This window comes from Chlorocebus sabaeus, chromosome 13 (assembly GCF_047675955.1).
Source record: "Chlorocebus sabaeus isolate Y175 chromosome 13, mChlSab1.0.hap1, whole genome shotgun sequence".
Classification (NCBI taxonomy): domain Eukaryota; kingdom Metazoa; phylum Chordata; class Mammalia; order Primates; family Cercopithecidae; genus Chlorocebus; species Chlorocebus sabaeus.
Genome location: NC_132916.1, coordinates 58,128,649 through 58,141,345, shown reverse-complemented (window position 1 = coordinate 58,141,345; position 12,697 = coordinate 58,128,649).

The following is a 12,697-nucleotide window of genomic DNA, read 5'->3' as shown; positions in this document are numbered from 1 at the left end:
ACTAGCCTTCTTTCAAAAACAATATGTAACATTTCTCTTTCTAATAAAACTCTCAACCTTTTCTTCCTTGAATATACCAAAGACTACCCTGGTCTGTGTGTATGACCCGAATTGCAATTCTGTTTTTATATATGTACATTCCCAGATAAAATGTTTTGCCTAGAGATTTGTGTCTGTATTTTTATTTGACTTTGACACTTTTAATGTAATATAAGCATTTAATGCAGTACTTTAGTAACATCCCAAAATTTTTTGGATGTTGTTTCATTTTCTTTAGTTAAAAATATTTTTAAATATTCCTTGTGACTTATTTTTTGATCTTGGAATGATTTAGCACTATATAACTTTTGGAGGATTTTTTCAGGTATGTTTCTCATATTGATTTCTGCTTTTATTTCCCTCTTGTCAGAAAAGATAGTTTGTATACTTCAAATTTTAAAAAAGATATCGAGATTAGGTTTATGGGCCAGAATGTGGTCTATTTAAATAAATGTTTCATGTACACTTAAAAAGAACGTCTATTCTGCTTGCAGGAGGCTGAATGATGGCCCCAAAGATATCAGGTCCTAATCCCTGAGACCTGCAAATGTTACCTTATTTGGAAGATGGGTCTTTGCAAATGTGCTTAGGTTAAGGATCTTGAGATGGAGAGATTATCCTAGGTTGTCTGAGTAGGCCTAATGTTATCACAGTTGTTCTTCTACTCCTTTATGAGGACTATAAAAGGGAGGCAGGAGAGTCAGAGATGTCCATGGTAGTAGAGATTAGAAAAATACGATTGCTGGTTTTAAGGATGGTAGGGGGCCATAAGCCCAACAACGTGGATAGCCTCTAGAAGCTGGAAAAGCAAAGATTCTTCCCTAGAACCTCCAAAAGCAATGCAGGCCTGCCAGCACCATCATTTTAGCTTAGTGAGAATTCTGACTTTCTGTCAGAAGGTAGTAAATTTATATTTGTATTTGTGGTTTGTGGTATTTGTTCTCTGAATTGGTTGTACTTTTCAGAGAACAATAGCAATAGGAAATTAATACAAATGCTCCATGTTGTTATTTTTTAGAAAGCAGTAATTCTGTTTCTTTCCGAATTACTCTAGACAGGCTAATTATTATGTATCTTACAGGATAGTTTTCTGAATTACAGAAAATACTGAGTAAAGAGGAACACAACTCAATTCCTTCTATGAAGTAAATGCTCTGCAAATGTTGATCTCGTTTGCTCTGCTCACACGTTAGGAAGTACAGCATAGTTACCGAGTTGTAATCAGAATGAATCAAATAATTGAAACAATGCTTTACAAAGATATATCTTGCAGCAGTTGCAGATGGGTAAGCAACAAGGGGCTGCTGCAATGATCTAGGTATTGGGTGATAACGTACTGGGCTGGAGTGAAGTCAAAGGTAAGAGAAAGGAAAGGAAAAGTCGAAGAGATATTTCAGAAGAGTTGGTGAAATACTGAATGTAAGGAACAAAAAGGAGAAAAGAGCCAAAGATGACTTTTAGCAAATATTTTTCTGCCAGGGTTAAGTTGAAAAGCATCATCGAAACCCTTAAAACCTAGGAAGTACATGAGCACCAGTCAAAGCCATTGTTATCTCTGACCCTGAGCTAATGTGAGAAGCCTCTAAAGCTAGCGCTCCAGACCATCATCTTCTAAGTTGCTCATCTTCTATGATAAATTCTTGACAGCAGCCATAACAAATTATGGTCTGGGACAGTGTTTTTCAAACTCTAGTCCATGACCAATTAAGTGTCATGAAATTGGTGGTATGAAAACAGCATTTAAGAAAATGTAATAGAATATGATAAAGGAATAGAGAAAATATGTATATGTCAATTGTAGTAATAGTAGGAATTATTTTATTTTTATTGTGTGTGTGTTTGTGTGCATGTGTCCACACTGGATTGCAATGCAAAACATATTTCTTGCAGATTGCTGTCAAAAGCATTTGAAAAACATGATGTAGGAAGCATCAGCCCATGCATGCACTGTTTATATTATGGGGGATTTAGGGGTAGAAGATGAGGTCAGCCTCCAGGGCAATGTAGAAATCACAAGTTCCTTTCATTCTCCACTGTCAGAGATTAATCTCAGGTCAGCAGAAGCATAATAATCGTCTTAATTCTCTATTAATTGACATTTATAAGGCAAATCTATTAAGCCTACGTGTTTATGGGGTATGCCTTTCGATAACCTAGTCTTCACTTTGTAAATAATAACCATTCATTTAATATCCATTTGAGAGATGCATGCTTTCATGGACAATTTGGTTAGTTCATGCCTTATGGTATTCCAATTTTCATGTACATTTTAAAATCTGTATAATTCCTATATTAACTAATTATATCAACATCCACACTTCAGACACGGATTTATGATGAGTATCTAGTCTTCATTTATAATGAACTATGGTAAAGATCAGTAGCCAAAATCACGTAAATTTTGGTAAGGTATTTTAATTCATCAAAAGGCTAAAAAAATTTCTTTAGGTCATTGGGAATGGATCTTCCAAATAGGCACTTAGGAATATAAAATATTTGTAAAATATCCTGAACTTCAGAGTGCCTACTATTTTTTCATGAATCTTTGCTTTATGGAAAGGTGGAAAGTTATTTGAAATCAACAACTCAGTACACTAATTGCAATTAATTAAGATGAAATTAATGGTAGCATAAAGATTTCTTTTATAGAGGCGAAGTAATATAATAAAGTTGAAATGGAAATGTATACATGATAAAATTCTACCTGAATAAGGATATTGCACCTTGGGGACCTTCACAAGCAAAATGATTGATGAAGTGTCCAATTCAGTTTTTAAAGCACAAGATAAATCTTAATGAGATAAATTAAGATCTCAATTTTAAAATTAGTCAGTACTTATTCAAATGAATTAGACACTAAAGCAATGCTAGGTGATCCCCTGATCAGCTCTTATTTGTTTTACAATTATATTTTTTAAAAAGATGCAGGAGATAATTTGTTACTTCATAAATTATGTTTTCCTTATACTTAGAAAGAAGCTTCCTATGGAAGACACTGCTGTGATTTTTAGTCATACATGTTGTAGGATTTTTTTTCATTTCCTATGAAAGACACTGCCATGATTCTTGGTCATACATGTTGTAGGACTTTTTTTTCATTTCATGGAATTTAGTGTTACCAGTCTCTAACATTTTAGTTTTGAACAGATTTCAAAACAAATCCACAGACACATTTGGACATTGGTTATTTGGGGCAAGTGTTGGATAAGTGAATATTCTAGAAGTTTCTGACATTGTGCCAAATGTGTTTAAGTCTAAGCCATAGAGTCATGTTTTTAATGAAACTTTGAGGTTTGCCAAGAGGTACATTTTTTATATGTTACCCTACTACATTCAAAGGACTTGTCTAACGAGAGGTTGATAGAGGGCAATCAAGTCTTTTGCACTGCATAAGTTATGTCACTAGGTGTCTGCATATGGATTGACTTGTTCTGAAGACCTAAAAGCTAAACACTGCTGAGAGCTAAATCCTGTGACAAATGAAAGTTCTGTGCAAAGATCACAAACAGCATATAACAAATGGAAGTTCTAAAAATTGCACTATACTCTAATATATACCTGATAAATGGTCATCTAAAACTGTAATCTGGGGGAGAAAAAGAATTTAATGTTGCTGCTTCAGGACAGCAATAATCACTTAAAAATGTAACATATACATTGGAAGCAGAAAAGATTAATGAATTCAATTTAGTGTTCAGTGTGAAGAAACTGGGAGGAGGTGAATTAATGATGAAACCAGATTAAAGTTAGTGCATTGGGCTGTTCCCTCTGAGATTCTTGTTGAAAAAAACTTTTTGAGAAGGCAGTCTATCAATTGGAAGAAAATATTTGTAAACTATATATCTGATAAGAGGTTAATATCCAAAATATATAAGAAACTCATACAGTTCAATAGCAAAAACAAAAACTAACAGCTGATTAAAAGATGTGCAAAGGACCTAAAAATACATTTTTCCAAAGAAGATATGGAAATGGCCAACAGGTGCATGAAAAGGTGTTCAACATCACTAATTATCAAGGAAGTACAAATCAAAACCAAATTGAGATATCACCTCACACCTGTTTGAATATCTTTTATCAAAAAGACAAGAGATAAGTGTTGACTAGGATGTGGAGAAAAGAGAAATCTAGTACACTGCTGGTGGGAATGCAGATTGGTGTGGCCATTGTGGAAAACGGTGTGGAGGTACCTAAAGAAACTAAAAATAGAGCTACCATATTACCTACACTCCCTTTTCTGGGAGATGAAATCACCACTTTGTGAAGACACCTGCACTCCCATGTTCATTGCAGCATTATTCATAATAGGCAAGATGTGGAAACAATTTGAATAGCCATGAATGAATGAATGAATAAAGACAATGTTATATATATACATTATATATGCATATATATGTGATCTATATACACACACAATTGTTATGGTGTATATATATAGAAAATATGTTTTAAGACTGAAGAATATTCCATTATATAGTAGAATATTATGGGCAGGAATATAATGGCAGGATTGGAGATGCTGCCATTTGCCACAACATGGATGGACCTGGAGGACATTATGCTGAGTGAAATAAACCAGGCACAGAAAGAAAGATACTGTATGTTCTTGTTTATGTGTGGAATCTAAAAATAATATCAAATACATAGAAACAGAGAGTAGAATGGTTGTTACTAGGGATGGGAGCTGAGGGAGGAAATGGGGAGATGTAGGCTGAAGGGTAGAAACTTGTAGTTATATAGGATGGATAAGTCTAGAGATTTAATGTATAACATGAAGACTATAGTTAATGCATTGTATAGTGGACATTTACCAAGAGAATAGATTTTACATACTTTACCACAAAAAGAAGAAAGGTACTATATGAGATGGTGGTGATGTTAATTTGCTTGACTGTAATAATCACTTCACGATGTGTATGCATATCAAAACATCATGTTGCACTCTTTAACTATATAAAATAAAACCAAAATAAAGTAGGAAAAAATAAAAGGAAAAATCTTTTGTATTATCTGAGGTAGCATATTTAATGCTGCCTTTAAGGGAAGACCAAATGGCTATAGATGAAATAAGAGAAAGTCCAACTGCACTTTCCCCTCAGTTCCACATACACAAAAAAGGTTCTTGCAATTATATTTTTAAAATAACTTATCATTATTAATAACAACATATTTTATTGAATAATAATTCATATTACACAAGTATTAAGTAAGACCTTTTTTTGCAAGTAGTTATTTAAATCAGTCACGTGGGTCAAATTTTAGAGTTACTAAAATGACTAATGATATGGTTTGGCTCTGTCCCCGCCCAAATCTCACCTTGAATTATAATAATCCCCATGTGTCAAGGGTGGGGCTGAGTGGGAGGTAATTGAATCATGGGGCAGCTTCTCCCATGCTATTCTTGTGATAGTAAGTTCTCATGAGAGTTGATGGTTTTATAAGGGGCTTCTCCCTTTGCTTGGCTCTCATTCTTTTCCTCCCTGCCGCCCTATGAAGAAGGACTTGCTTGCTTCCCCTTCCACTATGACTGTAAGTTTCCTAAGGCCTCCCCAGCTATGCTGAACTGTGAGTCAATTAAACGATTTTTCTTTATAAATTACCTAGTCTTGGGTATGTCTTTATTAGCAGCATGAAAATGGACTAATACAACTAATATCTGAAAAATCAATATCAAATCATTTATCCAGCTGAATTGATATCCGTACTAAGCAGTTCATAGTCCATTTGACTATATTTCTTTCTCAGATTTTTTCATTCCTTGGACATGGCTACTATCACTGATGGAGAAAACAATTAATTAGGAATCATAATATAAAGTGACAGGGATTAATGGACAAATGGTACTCAGAATTTGAATTATATTTTAAATAATCAAATAAGACTCAGTCTATGTAAGTGAAACTTAGTGCACATTTATGCCTGCTCTATATTGATAGATTTATTCAATATTTATTTATTTTTATTGTGTATCAGATTTTGTGTAACTCATTGCATGTACAATAAGGAACAAGAATAAGAGGTCCCTTCTCTCTTCCTCCATTCAATCATTTTGAATTCTCTTACTCCCCTTCCAGAGTATAGACTCTTTAAACAGGCTCTATGAATCTTTAAAACAATTTTTATCATAGTACTTACTACAAACATTTTGCAAAAAAAAGTTGCAATAGTAGATGTGCAATAAATATGTAAACAAAAAGAAAATTTACAACTGGAAGTAGCTTAGACACAATATGGTCTAATATGCAAAAGATTGAAACTGGACCCCTTTCTTATACCGTATACAAAAATCAACTCAAGCTGAATTAAACACTTAAATGTAAAACCCCCAATTATAAAAACCCTGGAAGATAACACAAACAATACCTTTCTGAACATAAGAACGGGCAAAAATTTCGTGACAAATATGTCAAAAACAATTGCAAAAAAGCAAAAATTGACAAGTGGGATCTAATTAAAGTAAAAATCTTCTGCACAGCAAAAGAAACTATCAATAGAGTAAACAGACAACCTACAAAATATTTTCAAACTGTGCATCCAACAAAGGTCTATTACCCAGCCTCTATAAGGAACTTAAACAAATTTGCAAGCAAAAAACAAACAATCCCGTTAAAAAGTAGCAAAGGACCTGAACAGACACTTTTCAAAAGAAAACATACATGTGACCACCAAACATATGAAAAAAGCTCAATATCACTGATCATTAGAGAAATGCAAATCAAAACCACAATGAGATACCATCTCACCCATTAAGAATGGCTATTCTTAAAAAATCAAAATATAACAGATTCTGGTGAGGTTGCAGAGAAAAGGGAATGCTTATACACTGTTGGTGGGAGTGTGAATTAGTTCAACCATTGTGGAAATCAGTCTGCCAATCCTCAAAGAGTTAAAAGCAGAACTATCATATGACCTGGCAATCCCATTACTGGGTATATACCCAAAGAAATATAAATCATTCTACCATAAAGACACATGCATGTGAATGTTCATTGAAGCACTTCACAATAATAAAGACATGATGTCAACCTAAATACCCATCAATGACAGACTGAATGAAGAAAATGTGGTACATATACACCAGGGAATACTATGCAGTTATAATACAGAAAAAGATAATGTCTTTTTCAGGAACATGGATGGAGCTGGAGGGCATTGTCATTAATAAACTAACACAGGAACAGAAAACCAAATACATTTCACATACAAGTGGGAATGATAACTCATGAACACCAAGAGAGGAACAATAGACATTGGGGTCTACTTGAGGATGGAGGGTGGGAGGAGGGAGAGCATCAGAAAAAAATAACTATTGAGTACTAAGCTTAGTACCTGGGTGCTAAAATATTCTGTACATCAAACCCCTGTGACACGAGTTTACCTATATAACCAGCCTGTACATGTATCCCTGAACCTAAAATAAAAGTTAAAAAAAAGAAAAATGAAAGAAATGATATGGTCTAATGACATAACTTCTACAGATAACAAAGTAGTTAGGCAACTTATCCAAGGCCATAGTTAATGACACAAGCAGAACTAGGATTCAGGTTTCTTAACTTAGGTTTAGGGCTTGTTATTGTCATGCTCTTCTGCTTCTAGGAAGATGATTTTCATAGAAACTTTCAAGGTTAAAATAAAACCAGTGTGGTATATCAGAATATTATATTAAAAACTATATTATGTTAAAATATGTACATTTCACATAATTAATTAGAAATGAATATAGTGAACAGATACAGTGGTGGTGAATTAGGGAAAGTAGGATGATGATGAAGATAATGAATGAGTCTGACATATGTATAAAATACCATCAAAGATGAAGGCAATTACTATGAACTTTATAGAAAGAAAAAAATACTAGTACAGAAATTTGAGAAAATCATTAATAAATAAATGATTAATAAATGAATTATATGCCTCCAATAAATATAGAATAATGGAGAAGAGAGAAGCATTTTAGAATAGACTTTCTGAATTTTATATTTACATTGTGAGATTTAAAGTAGAAGCTTGAAAATATGGTAAAATGTTGTTATAAACAAACATGCCATATACTTAAGTCTACAGAATTTTGATTACTATATGTTACATGTAATTGAGTTTTATTAATTCAAGTGATATTAAAGATGCACATTAATTTTATCAGGGGATTGATTGAGTTAGTCTAGGCTGTTACTATAATAATTAAACTGAAGGAAAACAAGAGAGAGATTCTAAACTTATAAACGTGGTAGGTCAATATGACAACACTTTGAATTTCCAGTCTTCACAACATTTTCCTCAATGTTATGGTTTTAATCTTCATGTAAGCTCAATGAATTAAGTGAAAATTTTCTAAGTATCTACATTTGATGAATAGGAAAACACATGTGTGGAATTACATTTTTGACTTATGCTTGTTTCATTGCAGATTTGTATATAAAACCAGGTTGCCTTATTTTGAGTTAATTGTTAATTTTCTTGGTTCATCCCTACTTGATGAGTCATCTTGAAGTAACATCATTCAGATACTTTATTAAGCATTTTAAGTCATAGACGGCTCAGCAATACAGAAACAATTTTAAGTATTACCAGCAGTAATAAACAGAATATGCAGAATTTGTTGCTGAGGAAACCCACAGTAGCTTTCAGAAATCACAGGAAACCACAGTCAAGATTTCAGCTGCCCACACCATCAGTGAGTGATTTGGAGGAAATTGCTCACACCACAACAGAACTGCACATTTGCCATCTGTCAAAACCACTTGCTAGAGGGGTAGTAATGGCTCTGCCTTCCCTCAGCTTTTCACACTCCATGTAAATGCCCCTTGTTCTCAGGCTCTGAACCAGAATGCTGCTGGCAAGGGATTCTGGAAGAAGTGCTCCTTGATTCCAGTTCCAGCGTGGGATCCAGGGGAATAGGCAAAGCATGCTTGTTGCCCCTGATAAAAATATATCCAGCCCAGTTAGGAAGTATGCTAATTGTCCTCTCTATGCTTATGTGTCACTGTCATAGACTGAGGAGGATTCAAGGATGACTAATTCAGAGTCCACACCCAGAGCCCTCAGGTCCATACATGCTAGGTGACACAAAAGGCTAGTATCTGCTGGTAAGTGCCATGATGTTAAGGTATGCTTATGCTCTTTAACAGTCACATGACTAATAAACGCTGTGCACGATCATCTCCTCATAAAAAAAAAAAAAAAAATCTCCAAACATAAAAAAAAAAAAAAAAAGAAACAGGTTTTCTTTTTTTTTATCCTCTCAAGCCAGAGGTTTAGGGAGTCATAACAGCATTCTTTTGCAAATGAAATAAAAATATAAGTGTATATAGCATGTGGTTAACATTAAAAAAAAAAAAAAAGAAAGCTCGTTCTAAAACACAAGTCTTTTATAAAAGAAAAGTGACTAGAGTACATTAATCTCTTTCAAATTTCACTCTAACTAGATTTTCTTGTTCAGTTATTGCATTAACTGTCTTCAGGAAAATCTCTTCTGAAACTGTCTTAAATATTAGCATAAGTATTATGAATAATTCTAAACATGGTCATAACATTTTATTACCTACACCAGCCATTAGCCTAACTCAATGAAAATTAGGCTACATCAAAGAATAAAAATCACAGCCCACTTTAATCTTCAAACATAATTATTGAATTTATATGTGACTTGATGCTCATTTAGATTTGTTAGAACAACTATAGTTCCAAAAATTCTCCTTTGACAACATCACCAGATTATATGTATAAACATGTCTACATTTTCATCCTGCAGAAACTCATTTAAAAAATATCCACAAGACTCCCTTATTTTAATATGATTATTCTATTATTAGAATAATAAATCAAATTAGAGAATGGCTTTAATAACTTAATTTTCATGGGATGCTGTGATTTTCTCATCTTCCCTTCACTAGAAAAAGCCACAAAAGAACCATATTATTAAATTATAGTATTTATACAACTGAGTATTGATCAGCAGTTTGATAGATCTTAAAAGACTGTTAATATTGGTCAATATTATGTTTTTTGTTTCATTTCAATGTGGAAACAGATAAATAATTGATTCAACAAACACTTTTTTTTTTTTTTTTGACAGAGTCTCGCACTGTCACCCAAGCTGGAGTGCAGTGGCCCGATCTCGGCTCACTGCAACCTCCACCTCTTGGGTTAAAGAGATTTTCCTGCCTCAGCCTCCTGAGTAGCTGGGATTACAGGCACCTACTACCAAGTCCAGCTAATTTTTTGTGTTTTTAGTAGAGATGGCCTTTCACCATGTTGGCCAGGCTGGTCTTGAACTCCTGACCTCATGATTCACCTGCCTCAGCCTCCCAAAGTCCTGGGATTATAGGCTTGAGCCACTGTACCCAGCCAACAAACACTTTCTTAACATACACTATATGCCAAGAATTCAAGACTAGGAACATTTCAACTGTATTTTTATGCAAACATTTACTGTACTTCCTGTCCATATGCTCATAAAAAAGAATTTAAATAATTATTATCATAAGGTTAAAAAGTATCATATAAAATTATAAGTAAAAGAATGACACAAGTTTAGGGAATTTGCTGTAATACACAGAAACTAAATTTTCAAATTGTATCTATTGCTAAAATTAATTTTAAGACAGAATATGCCTTTATATATAATAGAATCCTAATCAATATTAAGTATTCTTCTATATGTATATTATATATATGTGTAAGATTCTGAAGAACTGTTATCTCAAGAACAGTAAATTGAATATTACATTTCACAGCACACAGCTTAGTAGGTCCAATTTTTCCCAGGATCAGAATTTTTGTTGGTAATTTTAAATTGTGGAGTCTTAAGAAGTTATGGCTCTCACTTTCCACAATTAACACATTGTCCTTCGACATATAGCTTATAAAATTTCTTAAGAACAAGCTATTTGTTTCTAAATTGTTGTATATTTGAGACCTAGATGTTTTCTATAGATAGTGTGTACTAAACATATGTTTATTACTGCTGCTGACAAGAGCATTATGGTTTTCTGTAACTTGCTTTAGTGTCATATTGTTTTTGAATGCGCTCCTAGAAAAATTATCAAATCTGTTGTATCCTTACTTTAAAATGAGTCTTTTATTAAATCATCAGTAATAACAATGAATTAGTAATAGTGACAATAAAAGTAATATGAAAACACTTACTAAGTTTATAGCATATTTCCAGTGTGGTGCTTAGGGTCCTTTATATCTCTTATTCCAAATCTTATCACAATTCTGCTAGGGAGATATTTCACATTCCACTTCACAGATGAAGAAGCAAATATGAAGAAATAGTAAGTACTTTCCCAAGATCACACTTATTCGAACATAAGTCTGCCTGACTTCAAACATGTTTTTCTTACTACATTTGTGAATTTAGATTATGTGAACACAAGTAAATACAGCATATCTATACATGACTGTAAATACATTATATTGTTCAATTTTCAATTTGTTCCCATAGTAGAAAATCAGAAGAGAAATTACTTTTCTCTTCTTTTTAGTATTTTAAGTTAACTCTTTGTGAAAGCACTAACAGAAACTGTGACAGAATGTGAAATTGCATTTAATATAAATATGATTCTCAAACTTTAAGAAGGTCCATAAGGTCAATTACAAAACAGCTGTCTCCTAAAATGTTATTTTCCAGCAAAACAAAAACATCCATAAAGGATCTTCTTTGTCTGTTTTCTGCTACTGCAACAGAATACCACAAATCAGGTAATTTATAAAGGAAAGAGATTTATTTGGTTTAAGGTTCTATAGGCTGGGAAGTCCAAGACTGAGGATCTGCATGTAGTGAGGGCCTTCTTGCTGCATCATAACATGGCAGAAGGGCAAGTGAGCACACACGACAGAGAGCAAATGGGGGAGGAGCCGACTCCCACAATCACAGTCTTAATCCATTCATGAGGGCAGGGTTCTCGTGACCTAATCATTTCGTAAAGGCCCTCCTTAATATTACTACAGTGAGAATTAAATTCCAGCATGAGTTTAGGAGAGGGCAAACATTCTAGCCATAGCAGTCTTCCTTTAGTGCTTTGTTTTGAAAAGCAGTGGCAGTGAGAAACATCTAGAATACCCTTGCCTCTCGAGATCGGTGTCTCCTGTCTTTCATGTTTTTTTCTCCTGCCATTCTACTTTTCCATTTTTCTTCTTTTCCAAAGCATGCTCCTTTAGAGTCAGCCAGGGTAACCTGGCAAGCTGTCTGTGTAACAACTGCTTCCAACACTGTCACTACAGGCCTTCTGGATGTTCATTTCATTCCAATTGTCTAACTAAGTTGTATCAACAATCACCATATTATTCTGAGATAATTCCAATAGGTGCAGCTAAACTCCACACAGTTAAAGAATGGTATAATAACCTTATGAGACCACTGTCATATGTGCAGTCTGTCATTAACTGAAATGTTATGTGGTATATGACTGTACCAGAATTTATTTTGTGGAGGAAATGGAAAATAACCATAATGTATAAAAGAATAGTTCTCAAACTCTGATCTCAGGACTCCTTTAAACATTTTTATAATACTGAGGATCCCAAAGAGCTTTTTTTTAATTTGTGTGATATTGATCAATATTTACTGTATCAGACAAAAGCATAAATGTACACAATCCCATGAAATTTTGCATTCTACTTCAAAGGGCCCCTTCATTCCCTTCGTGGTGCA